The 10036-nt window shown below is 49.9% G+C and overlaps 1 long non-coding RNA gene across 1 annotated transcript; it reads right to left on the bottom strand.

Moving 5' to 3' along the window:
* Positions 1–203: 203 nt before the first annotated feature.
* LOC119947794 lies at positions 204–4992 on the bottom strand. Its single transcript, XR_005456585.1, has 3 exons — positions 4855–4992; positions 4285–4356; positions 204–347 (listed from the first exon to the last, which is right to left on the bottom strand). It is a non-coding gene; the product is annotated as an uncharacterized LOC119947794 (long non-coding RNA).
* Between the last annotated feature and the right edge of the window lie 5044 nt (positions 4993–10036).

Below are 10036 nucleotides of genomic sequence, written 5' to 3'. Positions count from 1 at the left end.
GGAGAAACAGAATTGTTTTCCAAAGGAATCTGAGGAGGAGGTGAATTGCCCTGCTGTCAGGCGGTAGAAAGAATGCTAGATGAGCCCGCAGGGGAGGCGGGGCGGGACGGGTTAACGGCTTCCCCTGGTTTTACCCGGTAATAGGCTTAAGAACAGCAGGCAATCAGAGCAGCGAATCAGGACCCCCGACTGCAGCCCCCCCCACACCCTCCGCGCCAAACAACCAACAAAGTGGGAAAAGAACTGGTCCCTTAGGCCGCGGCTAAAGTGCCTAAGACTTGAGCCACGACGATGTGCTGCGGGCAGCCGGATTCCTCGAACTCCTACGTGGATCCATCTGCAGGAACCTGGGGAAAACAGTCAGATGGGTATCTACATTTGTCATAATTTGTGTATGTGAGTGTGTGTGTGTGTGTGTGTGTGTGTGTAGACTTTCACCCCTTTTTAATTTGACTAACAATGGAATAGCGCTGTGTACACCCTTTCACCCCTTCTTTTCAATTTGACTAACTATGGAATAGCGCTTTCCTCTGTATGCGTTGGTGGTTTGGTTTCACTTTGAACTTGTCAACGGGTGGCTGACACAGTAGAAGTTCCCGGTTAATGCGGGCTGCCCGGCAGGGGAGGCGAATCTAGGGATCTTGCCCCAGTGGATCAGAAATCTGGGTGAGTGGCATCCAAGGATCTCATCCAAGGGGAACAGGAATCAGGAGAGATAGATCTTTCGCAGCCTAGGGGAGGCCAGGGAGGACTAATATCTCAGTCAAGTCTCGTGACAATGACACGTGTCGTCCTCCAACAATAGACTCTACGATCCCTGAGGGCAGGATCTTATCTACTGCCTCTATTTTCCTCTCCCAAGTACTCAGTGCAGTGCTCTGCACGCAATAGACCATAACCTCCTTATGGCCATGGATCACATCTCCCAATTAATTCTGTTAAGCTGCACCTTCCCAAGCGCTTTACGGTTCTTGGCACACAGTAACATGTAATAAGTGGAAATGATTGATTGATTGGTTCGTAGTAGTAATAGGGTTGATGTTCTTCCGTAATTCTGAAAACTGACAGAGGTTTCTCTTTAGCGCAAACTGAGTAACATTAAATAATAATAATAATAATAATGATAACAATAGCAATAATAATAATGATAATGTTGGCATTTTTAAGCGCTTACTATGTGCCAAGCACTGTTCTAAGCGATGGGGGGATACAAGGTAATCAAGGTTGTCCCACGTGGTTCTCACCGTCTTAATCCCCATTTTACAGACGAGGGAACTGGGGCACAGAGAAGTTAAGTGACTTGCCCAAAGTCGTGCAGCTGACAAGTTGTGGAGCTTGGATTAGAACCCATGACCTCTGAGTCCCAAGCCCGTGCTCTTTCCACTGAGCCCGGAGGTGTACATATCTGTTCTGTGCCTTTCCAAAATGAAATGAAAAAGCAGCATAGGCTGGATAAACCACAAAACTGATACAATTAGAACAGGGCTTGGCGCATGGTAAGTGCTTAACAAACGCTTCTGGTTATAATTGTACATTATCATTGTACTTCCCAACCGCTTAGTACACTGCTCTGCACACAGTAAGCGCTCAATAAATACGATTGATTGATTGATTGATCATTATTATAAAAGTGTTTCTTCCAACCTATGCATGACACGTTTCTGTTTTCTTCTGGGTTGTCGTATGAGTTATTGCAAATACAAGCTTTGAAACCTTTCCGATCCCTCGGACATTACCTTTTGTTCTGAAAATAGGACCTAGGTAGACTTGGATTTGCTTGTTATTTGTTAACTTCTTCCTTTGAGCCAGGCATACGGATGGTTTTTTTCTAATATGTATATATCATAACAATAATTGTGGCATTTTCTAAGCATTTACAACGTGCCAAGCACTGTAGTAATCGCTGGGTAGGTACAAGCGAGTGAGGTTGGACACAGACCCTGTCGCAGATGGTGCTCACAGTCTTAATCCCCACTTTTACAGTTGAGGTAACTGAGGCACAGTGTTAAGTGTCTTCTTCTGAGGGCATAAGTCCCCTCGGGTAGCCACGTGGGACAGGGACTGTGTCCAGCCTGATTACCCTGTATCTACCCCAGCGCTTAGTAGAGGGTTGTCACATAATCAGTAAATTACAAATACCATTGTCATTATTATCATTATTATTAACATTATTACCATTACTATTATGAATATTATTAGTATTGTCAGGAACACCGACGGAGATGTTTGCCCTGCCTGTACTCCCCAGGCTACTAAAGAATTCACCTCACCCAAAAATTGCTGCTGCCCTTGGACGAGATCCGTGGATTCACGTCCCTCAGATTCCTGATCACCTGGGGTGAGATCTGTGGATTTACCTCCCCCACCCCGGGCAGTCCTTATTAACTGGGAGCACCCACTGCGTCGGTCACTCGCTGACAAGTTCAAAGTGAACTTGTAAACCAGCACTGTATACAGTGGAAAGGTTTTATTCCATGCTTAATCCATTCAAGAGGAGTAAATACATGCATATACCTTCACGTGTACAAACACAAACACACACATATGTGTGTATGTTCATATACATATACAGGTACCCATCTGACTGTTTCTACGTCACAAGATGGATTCACTCTTGCTCACCTTAATTATCACTATTATTACCGTCCTTCTTATTAGCACTATTATAATCATTACTATCATTATTATTATTATTATTGCGATTATCACCCTCTGCGGGGAACAGGAGGGAGAAAGCCTGTGGCCCCCAGGAGAACGGTCTTCCGCTCCTGATGCCCTCCAGGTCCCCGGCCCATGTCCGATGGGCAAGGCGCCCGAGAAGACACCGGGGGTCCTAAAAGGACTGCACCGTTGCGCGGGGGGCATGGGATTTGCCCCCGTCACGTGACCCTGGGTGACGTCCCCGACGGGACAGCGCTGGACAAGGAGGGGGAAGGGGAGGCTGGGCAGGCTGGCCGGGAAGAGTGGCAGTTGCATAGGGCCCCCGTCTTCCCTTCCCTCCCCAACCCAGTCAGAGAGACCCCCCACTGTGGGGCAGCCCCACGCCTTTCAACCCAGCCACCTCACCCAGGCAGGGAGGCCTATCAGGTGGCGCCCTCAAAGAGAAATGGCGTTGCTGCTCTCGGCCCCTCAGCCCCGGCCTGCCCCGCCCAAGACGAGCTCGACTGGTTCTGCTCCAGGGAGGGCGGGGCCGGGGGGACACGGGGGAGGGGCGTCGGGGAGCCACCACAATTGGCTGCTTTTCGCATCCCCCTTTCTCCTACCCCGCTCCCTCGCTGACTGGCTGCTCTTTGTGTGCTCACTCTGTCCCCGCCCACCTTGGGCCCGGCCGCTCCTCTCTCGCTCGCCGATGACCCGCCATTGCTAGCTCGCTCCGCCCCTTCCCGCCTGGGCCAGGCAGTTTCTCTCTCGCCCGCTGATTGACGGGTGTGTGTGAGCTGGCCCCGCCCCCTCCCGAGGACTGACGGTGGGGGAGGTGGCAGCCCACCCCCACATCCTGCCCTGGAAAGAACCGGCGGCCCCTTGAAGAAGCGGCGCAGCTGGGACTGACGCCATCTTCAACGGTCAAATAGAGGCCTCCTACCCGCTCAGCTCAGTGAATGCCGTTAGGAGGAGAGGGGGCTACCTGACCCTCTCCCATCCGACTCTCCCCAGTCGGAACCTCCCCCTTCTGATTCTCCCCTAGTCTGACTCTTCCCTGTCTGACTGTCCCCCTCTCACCGACCCGTATCTGGGCCTCCCCGACCTGACTCACCCCCTGTCTGCCTCTCCCCTCGTCATCCTCTCGTCTGGGCCTGACTCTCCCCTCAGGCTGACTTCCTCCAGTATCCTTGTCATATGAGTGTGCCGAAGGGGACGGAAAACTCTCGGTACAATCTTCTCTCAGTAAACACTCAAGAAAGAGCGGGCTGGATCGGTTAAAGGCCAGGATCGGCAAACCGGGCCGCCTCCCTCACGTGGATTCTCCCTTCCTTCCTCCTTTTTTTTTCATATGTTATTTATTAAGCTCTTACTTTATGCCCGCCCCGGTACTATGCCCTGGAGCAGATTCAAATCAATTAGGTTAGACACAGTCCATATCCCACACGGAGCTCAGAGAGTTGATCCCCATTTTACAGAAGAGGTAACGGAAGCCCTGAGAAGCAAAGTGACATGTACAAGGTCACTCAGCAGACAAGATGCCCAAGTGCCAACCACCGTACAGAGCACGGAGTTAGATCACTGTAAACACAAAGGACACAATCCCTGTCCAACCGGGAACATTTTCTTCCCCCTCCAATTCACCACCTTCTCAACCAGGTCGTGCAGAATCCCTTCTGCCTCCGGACTTGCCAGGCCCGCTACGCCATGGTGGCTCTGGAAAGAAAGAGACCGGTGGGAAAAGTTGCCGTCAGAAGGGACGGGCAGTAGCACCCCGCTCTCCGCCACTTTTCTCTCTCTCCATGAAGTATCGGTCCCCGCCGGGCCCGACACTGTGTCCTGCTTTATCGTTTCGTCGCTCGCGATGGGTCTGCCCCAGGCCCCGACCCCACCCCCCCGGTGACACTGTTAGATCAGAAGACCTAACCAAGGGGCGAGGACTGGGCCTGAATCCCAACGGGGAGTGCTCTGCCAGTGCTCAGTACAGCGCTATGCCCACAGGAAGCGCTCCATCGATACCCTCCCGCGCCCGGCCGCTCCTGCATAGGGAGCACTGGCCTTTGGGTAACGGGCCCCAGAAAGGCCTGGAGCGAGATCCTTCCCCAAACAGCCAGCCCCTGGATCCCGCCCTGGACTTGTGGTCCCCATTAAAAAGCTCCCCCCCCCCGCCGCCGAGGGGAACCCACTGGCCCCAAACTCATTGACTCTTCTCACCAGTGTCGGGTTAGATCACAGACTCTGTGCAAGATTCCGAGAAGTCAGTTCATGTAGGTTTCCCCGAATCAAATGGGTCCCGACTAGAGCCTAGTAGGCGCAAATCTTCCCTGTTCAGCTCTGTCAGTTAAGCAGGGCCCGGCAGTTGGCGGGGGAGGGGGGGCCGTCGCCATGGCCACCATTATTAAGGGAAGGTCTTGACGTGGAAGAGGTGGCGCGTGGAGGAGATATTCTGAAGGGGGCGGGGCTTGTTCCGAGTAGGCGGGGGATCACCTGACCTTAGGCTCAGACATGTGGCCAGAGTCAATTGGGCTCAGGGGCTACGAGCTAGTGTGTCCAGAGGCGGTGCGGCGAGCATCTCCTGCTCAGAGTCTTTGTGGAGATGATTAATTTCATGTTGTTTCCAAGAAAAGGGGGTTGTCCACTGTGTCGAAGTCGTCTGACTGTTGGCGCAGGATCAGGATCAGAAGCTATTGCATTTGGCAAGAAGGAGATCGTTGGTGACTTGGGAGGGGGCAGTTTCTGTGGAATGAAGAGGATGGAAGCCGGATTGGAGGGGGTCAAGGAGGGAATTGGAGGAGAGGAAGTGAAGACGGCGGGGGTGGCAGCTTCCATGAATGAATGGGAATAAGCTGCCGGAGAGATGAGAGGGGAATCAGGTAAAGACAGTTTCAGCTAAGTCGAGGTTGGGTAATGTTTCTAGGAGTAGGAGGTGGTCCACAGTGCTTAAGGCAGCTGAGAATCGAGGTGGATTAGGCGGGAGTAGAGGCTGCTGGATCTGGCAAGTCAGGGATCATTGGAGGCCTTTGAGAAGGTCGTTTCTGTGAAGGGGGAAGGAGCCAGATTAGATGGGGCCAAGGAAAGAATTGGTGGATAGGAATTTGAGAGAGTGGGTGTAGACAACTTGCTCAAGGAGGTTGGAAAGGAATGGTAGAATGGAGATGGGACGATAAGTGGAGGGAGCCCTGGAGTCAAGCGAGGGGTTTTTTTTAGGTTAGGGGAGACATCAGCATATTTGAAAGCAGTAGAGAAGAAGCCACTGGAAAGCATACAGCTGGAGATAGTGGTCAGGGAGGGAAGGAGGGAGGGGCAAGGGTTTCGACAAGCTTCTGAGGGATGGGATAAGTTGCAGGTGGAGGGGTTGGCTTTCGAGAGGAGAAGGGAGATAACTTTTTGAGATACCGCTGGGAAATATGGGAGAGTTGACGAAGGGGCAAGAGAAGCAAGGAACCAGGAAGGAGCAGGGCAGATTTTAGGGAGTTCACACCTGGTCACCAAGGAACTCCTTCTTGCCAATTCCGCAGGCCTCGACTCCATCCAAATCCTCCTCAACCACTCAGCTACGTTTCACACTGTGGACCACCTCCTTCCCCAGGAATCCTAATTCATCCTTGGTTTCATGGACGCTGTGCTCTCCTGGTACTTGGCACACGCTAGTCGATGGATCACTTCCTTTGTGGCAAGCCATGCTCAGGGATCATTTCAGAGTCCGATAGTGGTAGATGATAGGAACCCTGCACTAATGGCGCCCAGAGCCAACTGTGTGCTAAGCACGGGACCACGTGAATGGGAAAGTACAACAGGGTAAGTAGTAAGTGTTGAACATGTGTCACGAGTGTTGTTGGTGTGTACCTCCGGGATCTTTAAATACACTCGCTCCCCTGCTTTCTGGATATTTGTTTCTCTCGGGCTTAAAACACCTCCCGCATTGTGAGCCCTCTCCCTCTGCACTGAGCCAGCAGGATAAACCTGTTTGAGATCGGAAATGCCCAGGCTGATCTCCTCGTAATCCAGCACCACAGGGCTCTCTAAAAGGAGGGCGTTTTCCTGTACTTGGTCTCCAGGTGCCCCTGGAGTGAGTGTGGTCCTGGTTTTCGCTTTTCCTTTGCAGGCTGTTGAATCTGAGCTTGCAGAGTAGACCTTAAATTTGACTCCAGGAAATCGTCTTTCACTGTCCCTAGTAATGCAGCTATTACTACATCCATTCTATCTATGGGAAACAGCATGGTCTAGACGATAGAACAAGGACCTGGGAAGCAGAAGGTCATGTCTCTAATACTGGCTTTTTGGAAATCCAGGAATCGGGGTTGTTGCTTTTTGAAACTCTGGGAAACATGGAATTTGGAAATGAAACATCCTGGAAATTCTACATGCTCCATAAAGAAATGGCATTCTTTCTGGCACAGGGCTGCCCACACTGTAGGTGCACAGTAAGCGCTATTACTAAGCGCACATTTACTAAGCGCTTACTATGTGGCAAACTAGGTTCTAAGCGCTGCCATCGGTCAAACCTGATTAGGTCGGACACAGTCCCTGTCCTGCCTGCGGCTCACAGTCTGAGAAGAAGGGAGAACACCTATCCTCCTTTTACAATCTAGGAAACTGGGAAACAGAGGAAGAGAAGTGAGTTTTCCAAGGTCACAGAGCAGGGAACTGGCAGAGCCGAAATTAGAACCTGGATCCTCTGATTCCCAGGCCCAGGCTATCTCCATTCAGGAGTGGTGCTTCTCCATGGATTTGCCAACTTGTACTTCCCAAGCGCTTATACAGTGCTCTACACACAGTAAGCGCTCAATAAATAAGATTGATTGATTGATGGATGGATGGATTTCCTATCAAAGATAAGCAGAGGTGATAACTCTGAAGTGCTTTTGAGCATTCCTCTTTGGGGAGTTCTGTTGGCCGTTACTTCGTCAAGGGTTATCTTTACCCAGCACGTGAGCATTTCCTTCGCCCTCCCTCTGGGGTTTCGATCATATTGGTTCCCTAACAAGTGGAAACATAGAGACAATAACCATTAACAAATGCACCGCTTCATGCAGATATGGTGACTCAATTATTCTTGACTTCTATCTCTCCTGGTTTTGTGTTTTCTAATGAAAGATTTTAAGTTTCTGAGTATTTTCTTGGCCTGTGTGTCTATGTGGTTGTTAATCTCTTTATCGAAATGAAGGCTGGAATAGACAAATGAGTGCAATGGGAGCTTAATCTCGGTCCAGGTTCCAGGATTTGGAATGTGAAAGTGGGTAGCCATGTGTGCATACTGTAGCCATAGGCTCTGAGCCCGTTCTTGGGGAGGAAGCGTCTCTATTTGTTGCTGAATTATACTTTCTAAGCGCTAAATCCAGGGCTCTGAACACAGTAAGCACTCAATAAATATGATTGAACGAATGAATGAATCACCAAGGACTGCCACCAGTCCTTATGACCTTAAGCAAATCACCTAACTTCTCGATGCCTCTGATACCTCATCTGTCAAAGGCGGATTAAATCCTACTCCTTCCTTATTGACACCTTTCTAAGCACTGGGCTAGATCCAAGCTAATCAGGTAGGACAGAGTCCCTGCCCACAGGTAGGACAGAGTCCCTGTCCCACTTAAGTCTGAGGACCTAGAAAGCACTTACTAAATGTTATTATCTTTATTTTAGAATCACTATCATTATATTTTTATCCTACCAAACCAACTAGGGATGATGGACTTGGGTCTGAGAACCGCGGGTACAAATGCAGGGAGGCTTCTTGTCCTAGAGCAAAAACACCGTGGTAGTGGCCAAGGAGTAAAGGAGCGCTGAACATTCACTGATGGAGGGAGCTCACACCTCTCATATGTGAGACACAGGTCATCCTTCGGGCCAGGGGTCACAGTGGCACCTGAATCCTACAGGGCTGAGCAGAGATTTTCTGCCCTTTCATTCATTCAATCGTATTTATTGAGCGCTTACTGTGTGCAGAGCACTGTACTAAGCTCTTGGAAAGTACAAGTTGGAAACATATAGAGACGGTGCCTACCCAACAACGGGCTCACAGTCTAGAAGGGGGAGACAGACAACAAAAGAAAACATATTAACAAAATAAAATAAATAGAATAGTAAATATGTACAAGTAAAATAGAGTAATAAATATGTAAAAACATATATACGTATATACAGGTGCTGTGGGGAGGGGAAGGAGGGGAGAGGAAGGAGGGAGCTCAGTCTGGGAAGGCCTTCTTGAGGAGGTGAGCTCTCAGTAGGGCTTTGAAGGGAGGAAAAGAGGGATGCCCAAGACATGGCCGGGGGCAGGGGCATCTCCCTGTGACTCGGGAGGCTCTGCCCGGAGGAAGAAGAGGATGCCCGCCCCGGCCTCTGGGACTCCGGCCTCTCTCCTCCTGGCCAGACTAGCAGGCCACCCCCGCTCTGGGCCCTCTACCCAGCCCAGAGGTAGACACGTGTCACGAGTGTTAGTGTGTGCCTCCATTCATTCATTCATTCACTCAATTGTGTTTATTGAGCGCTCACAGTGTGCAGAGCCTCCGGGATCTTTAAATCTGCACGCTCCCCTGCTTTCCGGATATTTGCTTCTCTCCAGCATAAAACTCCTCCCGGGGTGTGAGCCCTCTCCCTCTGCAGTGAGCCAGCAGGATAAACCTGTTTGGGATGGGAAATGCCCAGGCTGATCTCCTTGTAATCTGGCACCACAAGCCTCTCTGAAAGGAGAGCGTTTTCCTGTATTTGGTCTCCAGGTGGCCCTGGAGTCAGTGTGGTCCTGGTTGTCGCTTCTCCTTTGCAGGCTATTGAATCTCAGCTTGCATATTAGACCTTAAATTTGACTCCAAGAAATCGTCTTTCACTCTCCCTAGTAATGCAGCTATTACTACATCCATTCTATCTATGGGAAACAGCTTGGTCTAGTAGATAGAACGAAGACCTGGGAGGCAGAAGGTCATGTGTTCTTTCCACTGAGACTACCATGTCTGAAGTCTCATTCCGGTTTTTTTAAATGTTTTTTAATGTTTTTTAATCAAATCTATTTTTGATTAGGCATGGAATAAAATACGTCATCACCTTTTAAATGCACGGGGATGAGGAGGGGATTTACATCTACATATACTTACATAATTGTCTCAAATTGATATGCCTCTGTTTCTTTAGCTGTAATGTGGGGATCGAATATTTGTTCTCCCTCAGAATGTAAGTCCCATGTCTGACAGGAATTTGTGCCTGACCTGAGTTTCTGTTATCTACCCCAGTGCTTAGTATAGTACTTGGAACTTAACAAATAACACTATTACGATCATTATTAGTATTATGTGACATATCCAATTACTAATGGCTATTCATGTTGATTTCTGTCTCCCTTTCTGTACTGTAACGTCATTATAAGAAGGGAACGAGTCCCCTATTTCTATTGTATTCTACTCTT

Source organism: Tachyglossus aculeatus, chromosome X4 (genome assembly GCF_015852505.1).
Source record: "Tachyglossus aculeatus isolate mTacAcu1 chromosome X4, mTacAcu1.pri, whole genome shotgun sequence".
Taxonomy (NCBI): Eukaryota; Metazoa; Chordata; class Mammalia; order Monotremata; family Tachyglossidae; genus Tachyglossus; species Tachyglossus aculeatus.
The sequence above is the reverse complement of the archived record's forward strand: the minus strand, read 5'-3'. Positions and strand labels throughout refer to the sequence as shown.